A 10,939-nucleotide genomic window follows, 5' to 3' on the forward strand; every position below is an offset into this window, starting at 1 on the left:
TGGCCCCTGAATCAGACAATGTTAATGAAATAAAATCATCCTCCAGCGGCTCACTCTCGTGCACTGCTGACGATCATGAAAGGGAAACCCCCCTTCAAACTCATCGGCCAGATCCACCTGCGATCCCCACTAGCTCATTCCCTTCTGTGCCTCAGCATTCCTGGATCGCGGGAAGCAGATGGCTGCCCCTCTTTCCTTGAAAAGAGAGACAAACGAGAGAGGAGCGTATTTCCTTGGAAAAAACGTTCGTAGTGCACGCCGATTGCCCCCTCGGAGACATCGCGTGCGTGCTCTTTGCCCAAACAAAACAACGCATAGTTTGTGTGTGTCATCAGATGTTAAACAACGTCAACATGGATGCACACATCCTTAAACGCTTTGCTAGTGCTCGCCATAATGAGATAAATAGAGATCGCTCTTACCACAGAAATGCATGCTTCAAACAAAACAGTCAATGAAGACGAAGAAGAGAATGATGTGTAGCTCCCGGCGCCTATTTATGCTATAGTCACACCGGTAGTGACGTCATGGCTGTCGCCGGCCAACGATTTGGTGTTTTTTCAATGTATGCTTCAGACACGGGTCACGACGAGGCGTTCCCCCCCCAAAGCGACCCCTAGAGGACACAGTTCGAAGTTCCCATGAAAGGGAACAGCAATTTGTCCCCTCCCTCATCAATACCACTGTGGTGTCCTTGAGAAAGACCCTTAACTAGGTGTAACTCTGTGAAAGTTAACAGGACACTTCTGATAAAGAGTCTTTTAGAGAACATCCCCTGAAAAGATAAAGGGTAACAATAAAAATTATATAAATAAATAGACAAGGAACAAGAGATTTTTTGAATGTCATAAGGCCAAAATTACCTTGAATCACATAGTATAAAGGGGTAGCTTTGAATGGCTTCTTTTCAAGTTGGCCACCACACCTCATATTGAATTTCGCCATCAAGGCATTTGACATATTTACATTTAGTCATTTAGCAGACGCTTTTGTCCAAAGCGACTTACAAATGAGGACAATGGAAGCAATCAAAATTAACAAAAGAGCAATGATATGCAAGTGTTATAACAAGTCTCAGTTAGCTTAACGCAGTACACGTAGCAAGGTTTTATTTTTAAATCATATAATAAATAAAAAAACAGATAGAATAGAAAAAGAATAGAGCAAGCTAGTGTTAGAGGCCTTATTTGCTTTTGTTAATCAGAAGTCAGAATTATAATTGTACAATAAATAAAAAGAAAACAAATATAGAATGCAAAAAGATTAGAAAAGCAAATTTTTTTTTTTTTTTAAGAAAACAAGCAGTTAGTAAATAAATAGAGTGCAAGTCTAAAAGGGACAAGTTTTTTTAAAGAATAGAATTAGAATATTATAGAATTTTCAAATTAATTAATTGAAAACAGCACTCAAATTCTATCTAGTGCACGTAGTATTTAAAAAAAATATATATATATAATAAATAAAAAGAAAACAGATATAAGAGTAAAAGAATAGAGCAAGCTAATGTTAGATGCCTTTTTTGCTTTTGTTAATTGTATAATAAATAAAAAGTATACAAAAAGATTAGAAAAACTAGTGTTACTTTTTTTTAAAAGAAAACAAGCAGTAAATGAATAAATAGAGTGCAAGTCTAAAAGGGACAAGTTTTTTTAAAGAATAGAATTAGAATATTATAGAATTTTCAAATTAATTAATTGAAAACAGCACTCAAATTCTATCTAGTGACATCATGAAAACTCACAATTCATGCTTAAGCAGCTGGGTTCAAGAGTCCCGACGGGAGGCCTTTCTGCATGTTCTCCCTGTGTCAGTGTGGCTTTGCTCTGGTTCCCAAGACATGCAGGTTAGGTGAACTAAAGATTCTAAAAGAAAAAAGTAATAAATATAAATAAATCCACCAGCTCTGTAGCATTTCCATCAGTAAGGTTCTTTTCCGTTCTGATATGTCTGACTATAAGGAGTTAGATGATGTTTTAAACTTTATATGTATGATGGGTAAATAGCATATCCAAGAAACCTACCTGCAAAGCTCCGCGAGAAACTATGCTCAAGTGCACCGAGGGCAAAACCTGCTTTAAACACAAAGGATGCTCACACCAAATGTTGATTTCATTTAGTTAATAGAAGTTAATTGATAAAGAAAATCTATTTATGACATTGTTTTTGACAGCATTCTCATTTTACAGCATTTTTACACAAGTGCCTAATACTTTTAACAGTACTGCTTTGCAGGTAGGTTTCTTGAAACATCTTGGAGACGTTGCTACAGTTCTTCTGGTTTGAGTCTGTCTCAGTTTGTTCTGTTTCTTCATGTCATTCCAGACAGACTGGATGATGATCAGATCAGATATCACAACCACCTCGATATTGATTCTGTGAAAGAAATTACTCAGGATTACTTCACCTCAGAAAAATTTCCACGCAAGATCAATATTACAATTAACAGTAATGTGCAGCGTTGCGATTGTATGCTATGTTAAAACATACACTTTCACAACCACTCATCTATCATGTAACAAGTGCATGAACTAAGTTCTTATCCATATCCACAGTTTTTGTGACAAGTATTGACTGACAATCATGGCTTACACTGAAATTATGTTTATTATGGCGTAGCCATCATTTCAGAAGTGAAGGGGACAGAAATGTAAAATGTAATAACACCTTTTTTTTCTTTGTTCTAACAGGTTTTATTTATTTTTCTTACTTTTAATTGGCTAAGAAATCAAATAAACTGCTGGACAATAACCAATAATTTGTATTCTGTAATATATTTTTTCCTAATGTCAATTTTATGATTTGTTCATATACCACACCCCATTTTTATCACAGCTATAGCCTACTGTAATAAATGCTATGTCAGTTAGCACTGCATTATTCAGATAGTTTGTGTATTACATGGAGATGACTTGAAAAACACAAATAAACCATATATTGTCCTAATCGTGCATGTATCGTCTTCACGTTTTTTTTTTATTCAGCAATAGCGGGATGCCTTTGCCCAAATTAAGGATTTCCTGGTTGGCATGTCATAAGTACTTCTATGAGTCAGTTTTGGACTTTCTGCTCAAGAGCGCCCTCAGGCTTCGGGTATGAATGAAACATACACTGCATGTTCACATTTCCTCGTTTTGGATACGAATAAAATGCCAGGTCATGCATAGACTATCTTTTCTCTTTGAATTTAAGTCTAGATTTATTCACACTGGCCCTACTTTTAGCCTACTAACGTTAGCTAATTTTAGCCAAACTCAAACTACATTTCAGTTGACAATGTGCGCATTTCTTTCGGTTCCTTTGTGTCAAACAAGTAGAACTCAACCACATTAATAAAATACTACAAAATGTACTTACCCAACAGTAGATTTTTAATAATTTGTCGACTTTCGCAATAAAACAAAACGCCCTCCTCAAGTCCTCTCCTTGTGATCGTTTGAAGAAACGGAAAATGCAAGTAGGTATAACTGCAGACCGGAGATCTCCAAAATGAGGCGTGAACTCCAAAAGTGGGCAGAACCTCCAAAATGGGGTGGGGTCTCCTCGCGCAAAGACTTTCACCATTGGCTCTGGCTTCAGCCAATTGTTATTGACTTACATTTCAAAATAAAACTTTATAAAGTTAAACATTGTTTCTAGTTGATCTAAAATAAAATATGCTACATAAATAAATATTCTCCGTGAGAGCAGAGCCCAAAGCTCTTGGCCAGTGGTGTTTGGACTGGATTTTGAACCTCTGCTTCATGATATAAACGCGAATCACCCACGAGCTCTCCTGCGAGCCGTCCCAGCGCAGCGTAAATATTTTACTCTATCGCTTTGTTTTAAGCAACGGGGTTTTCCCGAGGCTCAAAATTCGAAGGGTAGTGATGCTGGGTTCAACTAAAAGGTGCCATTGTCCGGTGAGGTCTGGTTGGGGAGTTACGGAACGATCTCATATCGCATAATCTTTTTAACGTTTATCTCCTGAACTGCATCTTTCTTTACCACAGTCTATTTCACTGGTTAAGGTTAGGGTCAGGTGTGGGGTAGGTTTAGGGGTTAGCATTTTTTGTAGCATAGTGTAGGAAATCAACACTTTAATTGACACAACCAATAAAATCTTTAGAATCAGCTGTGGGGTGGAGTTTGCACTTAAGTGGATTGGGGGGAAAAATTCTGTCAATGAGAGGAAGGCACGCCCTATTTTGGAGCTCCCACCCCGTTTTGGAGTTCCCGCCCCCATTTGCAGATCTCCAGGCTGCAGTATACCCTTCTCGGAAAATGCGTTAACGCTCTCTCGCGAGATAATCTATCCTATCGCGGAATTTTGCAAAAACCGTGAGATATGTTACAACATCTTGGCAGCAGAGTTTTGGAAATTCACAGAAAACTCAGACTTGAAATGGTAATCGGATATATATATATATGTTACATACAGTGGGTACGGAAAGTATTCAGACCCCCTTAAAATTTTCACTCTTTGTTATATTGCAGCCATTTGCTAAAATCATTTAAGTTAATTTTTTTTCCTCATTAATGTACACACAGCACACCATATTGACAGAAAAACACAGAATTGTTGACATTTTTGCAGATTTATTAAAAAAGAAAAACTGAAATATCACATGGTCCTAAGTATTCAGACCCTTTGCTCAGTATTTAGTAGAAGCACCCTTTTGATCGAATACAGCCATGAGTCTTTTTGGGAAAGATGCAACAAGTTTTGCACACCTGGATTTGGGGATCCTCTGCCATCCCTCCTTGCAGATCCTCTCCAGTTCTGTAATTTCATTAAAAAATCAAATAAAATCGTGTCGTAATGTAGGGAAAACGGGTAATAATGACTAAAATGCAGTAGCTTCACAATCACTTAACCACACAGGGCACTCTGTGAATACAATTAGTCATTAAACTAAATACAAATGATCGTGATGTAAATACAAATGATTGTGTATTTCATAAATATTTACAGATTTTTTACAATTGGTCTTAGTGGACTATAGACGTGTAAAGGACGTTACTCACAAACTCTTAAAAACTACTTAGGGCACTTAATTAAATTTTTGGAGTATTAACAAAGGTGTAAGCACAATTGCTTTTGCATATTTCATAGGAATTTCGAAGAGGGTCGTGATGGACTATAAATGCACGTGTAAAGGACATCACTAGTGGACGTCCTTTCACAACTGATTCACAACAGGGTATAGCTACATATTTAGCCTACTACAAGTAGCTAAAAGTCAAGGTAACAATTATACATGCAACCCCAGAGAACTGTAGAGATGTACAAACGTATCTGAAAGCATTTTTAGGAAATGTTTTTATGAAATGTTTACATATTTTTACCGATTAAAATTATATTATGACCTGTATTTCTCTCTTCATACTCCATAGTATCTCTACTCTCATCCTGATAGCTGCAATTCAATCAAGCAATTCGTTTATTTTCCCAGAATATGAAAGTGGTACAGTAACTGATGTGAGCGATCGAATGCGGTTGAATTTCTTGGCTGTTTTGAGCAGATGCCACCTCAAGTGTGTTGAGATTTATCAGTGGTTTTCGGTGATCGATGACGATATGTCGTGCATTTAGTCAGCAGGAGGTTTGTCTGTTCCACTGATACCAGGAGAGATTGAAAGATCTGCACAATGTGGAGGGCGAAAATGGGGCTTTCTTGTTAGTATAGGGTTAGTGATTGATGTTCCCCATTCCCTGTTATCATGCCCTGCAGACGTCTGCATTGCGTCATCCTGAATAGATCAGTAAACCTGGATGCATTATGCACGGGGTTCTCCCTCTCAAAGTCACACATGGGTGTGAATATGGATGACTCACTGCTTTATTAAATGTTTATATACACTACTGTTCAAAAGTATGGTTAAAAGAAGTCTCTTATGTTCAAGGCTGCATTTATTTGATCAAAAATGCTTTTTTAAATAGCTGTTTTCTATTTGAATATATTTTAAAATGTAATTTATTCCTGTGATGTAAAGCTGAATTTTCAGCATCATTACTCCAGTCTTCAGTGTCACATGATCTTTAGAAATCATTTTAATATGCTGAACTGCTGCTCAAGAAACATTTATTATTATTATCAATGTTGAAAACAGCTAATATGCTTAATATTTAACAGTTAATGCACAATACTTTTTGTGGAAACGGTGATACTTTTTTTTCAGGATTCTTTCAGGATTCAAAAGAACAAAGTTAATTTGAAATATATATTTTTTTGTAACTCTATAAAATATATTTGCTGTCAATTTTGATCAAGTTTAAGCATCCTTGCTGAATAAAAATATTAAAGGGATAGTTTACCCAAAATTGAAAATTCTTTCATTAATTACTCACCCTCTAATGTCGTTCCAAACCCGTAAGACCTTCGTTCATCTTCGGAACACAATTTAAGCTTTCTGACCCTGCATAGACAGCAATGGAACTGACAAGGCCCAGAAAGGTAGTAAGGACATCGTTAAAATAGTCCATGTGACATCAGTGGTTCAACCCTAATTTTATGAAGCTACGAGAATATACATTCGCACGCGTCGTGGTACTGTCATGAACGTGCGTTGAAGACTGACACGGAAGAGAAGAAATTGTTGACTAAAGTCATTATTTTTGTTTTCTTTGCGCACAAAAAGTATTTGTGACGTAACGTGTGGTCAAGTATGGTATCCCATCCAAGTGCACACACACAGCAGTGAGTAGTGAACACACACACACACACACACACAAAAGCATCCTAGGTGTATATGACTTTCTTCTTTCAGACGAATCCAGTCGGAGTTATATTAAAAATTGTCCTGGCTATTCCAAGCTCTATCATTGCAGTCAGCGGGTGTTGCAGTTGAACAGTTCACAAGTCGTCAAATAAAGCGCACGCATTCATAATAAAACATGCTTCACACGGCTCCGGGGGGTGAATAAAGGCCTTCTCTAGTGAATCCATGCATTTTTGTAGGAAAAATATCCATATTTCTAACCTTTCATTGTTAGAAAAGGTTACTGAGGCTCGCACCACGTTTTCTAGGAACACAAGCTGTCTCAGGAAACACTGTGTTCTGATATGGGGAATCTTATTTGGTGGATTAATTAGTGGTGTTCGCTAAGGTAAGCACTATTACAATTGCTCAAGCTCCTATGTTAAGTGAACTTTTTTCATCTGAACAGATTTCTGAAATGTAGCATTGCATCACTTGCTCACCAATGGATCATCTGCAGTGAATGGGTGCCATCAGAATGAGAGTCCAAACAGCTGATAAAAACATCACAATAATCCACAGGTAATCCACACCACTCCAGTCCATCAGTTAATGTTTTGTGAAGAGAAATGCTGTGTGTTTGTAAGAAACAAATCAGTCATTAAGTCATTTTAACTTCAAACCTTTGCTTCTATAATATTGCTTTCTGCACTGAAAAGGTAATCTTGTCTGAATCAGGAGAGAAATATGCACAGATGGGAACTTTAGCACACATCTCAAATGATTCCTCAAATCATGTGTGTCTCGTTGAAGAGAGATGTGCTGTTTCTTGAGCACCCTAGCAACCATTTAACAACCTGTTAAAAAAACAACCACCTATAGCAACACCTTGTTAACCGCAAACACACCAGCATTGTTGTGGTGAGTTTTACAAATAGCTGCGTTTGGAATAGCATACTACTCATAATATTTCCATTATAAACATAGCTTTAATATTCATGGAAGTGTTGCCTATTAAAATGTTGTCTGTATGATACATCCAGCTTGCCTTAGTAAAGAAACCACATTGACAAACCTGGTAGTATTTCAATTAAGGTTGCCCATCGGTAGCGTTTGTAAAAACACAGATATTAAATTGTTAAATTGCTTATGTCATGTGTTATCAACTCTGGGCACATTTGCATTGATCCACAGAGTGACTCACCTTTAGATCAATGCATTTCATTAAACATGTTAGTGGCACTGTATTGGGAAAGACCACTCTGACAAACCAAACACCTCATCGTGACGAACATTTTTCAGTCTGAAAACAGAATCAGCAACTTCCTTGAAGCTCTTAAAGGAATAGTTCACCAAAAAAATTAAAATGTCATTATGGGGGTAGAATTGTTGCTTAATTCCAAATAAATAGATTATGATCCACAAATAAATAGAATGAGATCCCATCCTCAGGCCATCCAAGATGTAGATTAGTTTGTTTCTTCATGGGATCAGACTTTGGAAAAATGTAGCATTCCATCACTAGCTCAGCAATGGATGCTCTGCAGTGAATGGGTGCCGTCAGAATGAGAGTCCAAACAGCTGATAAATACATCACAATAATCCACAAGTAATCCACAGCACTCCAGTCCATCAGTTAATGTCTTGTGAAGTGAAAAGCTGCATGTTTGTAAGAAACAAATCCATTATTAAGATGTTATTCAACTTAAAACTGTTTCCAGTGAGTCCTCTATCCATATATTGCTTCCTCCAGTGAAAAAGTGGTCTTGTCTGAATCAGGAGAGAAATCTGCACAGATCAAGCACTGTTTACAGTCCAAAACAGCTCTAAACAAATGTGTGTGTGGATTTTGATGTGAGAGACAACAGGAGATGGACTGGAGGAAGCGTTATTATGGATAATGGACTCATATTTTGGCCAGAAGCAATTTTAAAGTTAAAATGCCTTGATGGATTTGTTTCTTACAAACATGCAGCTTTTCACTTCCCAAGACATTAACTGATTGACTGGAGGGGTGTGGATTACTTGTGGATTATTGTGATGTTTTTATCAGCTGTTTAGTCTCTCATTCTGACGGCACCCATTCACTACAGAGCATCCAAGTGATGGAATGCTAAATTTCTCCCACTCTGATGAAGAAACAAACTCTATATCTTGGATGGCCTGCAGGATGAGTATATTTTCAGCAATTTTTGGCCTACTCATTTAATGGTTAACATAATGTAACAAATAACATGTTTTTTCAAATCACAGCTTGTATTGACTGAAAAGACGGTCAAACTCATTAAGATGAATGCAGTTCCCCTGGAACACAGTGAATTATGTTGAAAATGTTCTCTCATAGTTTGAAATTTCACTTCAGTAATCCCAGGCAGATATTAATGGATTATCAAAGCGCTTTCTTCGTGATAATCCTCCGCTGGCGGACTGCTCATCTTCACTTATTTCTTATAGACAGAATGAGCAAAATGTATTTAACATGCATTTATAACCAGCTAGGTGTAAGATGCCATCTTAGAGAGACATTTTCAGATGACAATTCAGGTTCCACGAGAAGAGCTCGTTTGTTGATCTTTTTGTTTTTTTAACACTTTTGTTAATGACTCGGGTCGATCAAAATGGGAAGCTCAATAAACTGAGGTCAATTTGCATTAGTCAGACAGTTTTTTTAAGTGTCAGTTGATCTTTTACTGCCTAAAGTAATAAATGATTCTTAAAGTGATCTCATTATGTAAATGACGTAAATGAGGGAGTATGTAATCAGCGCTTCAGGCCTGCCAATAGCCTAATGAAGCTCCTTTTAGCATCAGAGATCTGTGGGAGTTGTACTATTGTAGTAGAAATAATTTTATTTTTAAAGTGTGTGTATATATATATATACAGTATATATCAGGGATCTTCAAATCTGGCCCACGAGATCCACTTTCCTGCAGAGTTTAGCTCTAACCCTAATCAAACACACCTGAGCATGCTAATCAATGTCTTCAGGATCATCAGAAAATCACAGGTAGGTGAGTTTGATCAGGGTTGGAGCTAAACTCTGCAGCACATTGGACCCCCAGGGCAAGATTTGAGAAACCCTGGTATATATCATATGTATGTATATGTGTGTGTGTGTGTGTGTGTGTGTATATGTGTGTGTATACAGTGGGGATTTCAACAAAATTTCAACCATTTCAACAAAAACCTTTATTTTGTGGAAACACAGTGATCAAAATCAGAGTACAGGAACCACTGTAGCATGAAAGAAGATTACGACTGATATTTTGGAGGGTTACAGCAGTCAGAAATCAGTAGGAATGGTAGAGGCCCTGCTTTGAGTGACTTCAGCACATCTCTAGTTTCTCACACTGCACTTCTGTGATCTTGCTCCGCTCTTCTTCTTGCTCCGCTCTTCTTCCAGTCTCTTCCATATTTCGGTGACTGTAGTGGGTTTCTTAGCCAGAACTTTGTTGCCAAGGATTTTCCAGAGATTTTCAGTCGGGTTTAGAGCAGGACTCTGGGCCGGTCATTTAATTATTTCAGTGTTTTCAGCTTCAAGGAACTGCTTTACCTGTTTTGCAGTGTGACGGGAACATTGGGCTTATTGGGAGATGCTTGCAGGGAAGGAACTGCGTGTTGCTGAAGGAGGTTCTGATAAACATTTGCATTCACCTGCTATGTATCTGTATAAGAGACCAAACTCCTGTTACAGAAAACATCCCCCAAACCATCACACTTCCCCCTCCAGCTTTCACTGATTCTTTACGCACTCAGCTTCAGTTTTTCCCCAGTTTGACGCTGATCATAATGTTTCCCATCAGACCCAAATAAACTAAACTTGCTCTCATCACTAAAGTGAACTTTGGACCAGTTCTCCTCTCTCCACACAACATGCTCCTCAGCAAATGTGAGTCTAGCCTTTTGATTCTTTCTGCTGATGAGAGGCGACCAGTCGACCAGCTTCTCTTGCAGTGGACCGCCTCATCTGGACCGCCTCCTTTCTCAGGCTTTCAGTCACCTTAGAGCAACCCGCCATCTTGCAATCCCAGTGAAAATTATAAGAATGTTGCCAGTGAAATACGGCATGTCATAATTAAGGAAATTAGCACCAGGTACCAGATTAACACCAATAACTTGGAGGTATCTGTAAGTGTTCTCTAATTCTGATTAGAGTTCTTTTTCAAATTTCAAATTTAAGCTTTTTATACTGAGCTTCAGAATACAATTAATTTATGAAATATGCATAAAAGTTTTCCTTTCTACTCCTGTTAGGATTACT

General features: G+C 37.6%; 1 long non-coding RNA gene across 1 annotated transcript in view; it reads right to left on the minus strand.

Annotated features, from left to right (window-relative positions):
- The window catches only part of LOC107585407 (uncharacterized), an 11,953-nt gene extending 1,565 nt beyond the window's left edge, over positions 1-10,388 (minus strand). Inside the window, exons 1-2 of the long non-coding RNA XR_001609243.1 lie at positions 10,378-10,388; positions 2,665-2,673 (exon numbers count right to left, since the gene is read on the minus strand). This is a non-coding gene — a long non-coding RNA (uncharacterized lncRNA). The remainder of the gene's footprint in view (positions 1-2,664; positions 2,674-10,377) is intronic.
- Positions 10,389-10,939: the final 551 nt, after the last annotated feature.

This window comes from Sinocyclocheilus grahami, unplaced genomic scaffold (genome assembly GCF_001515645.1).
Source record: "Sinocyclocheilus grahami isolate Dianchi unplaced genomic scaffold, SAMN03320097.WGS_v1.1 scaffold70.1, whole genome shotgun sequence".
Taxonomy (NCBI): domain Eukaryota; kingdom Metazoa; phylum Chordata; class Actinopteri; order Cypriniformes; family Cyprinidae; genus Sinocyclocheilus; species Sinocyclocheilus grahami.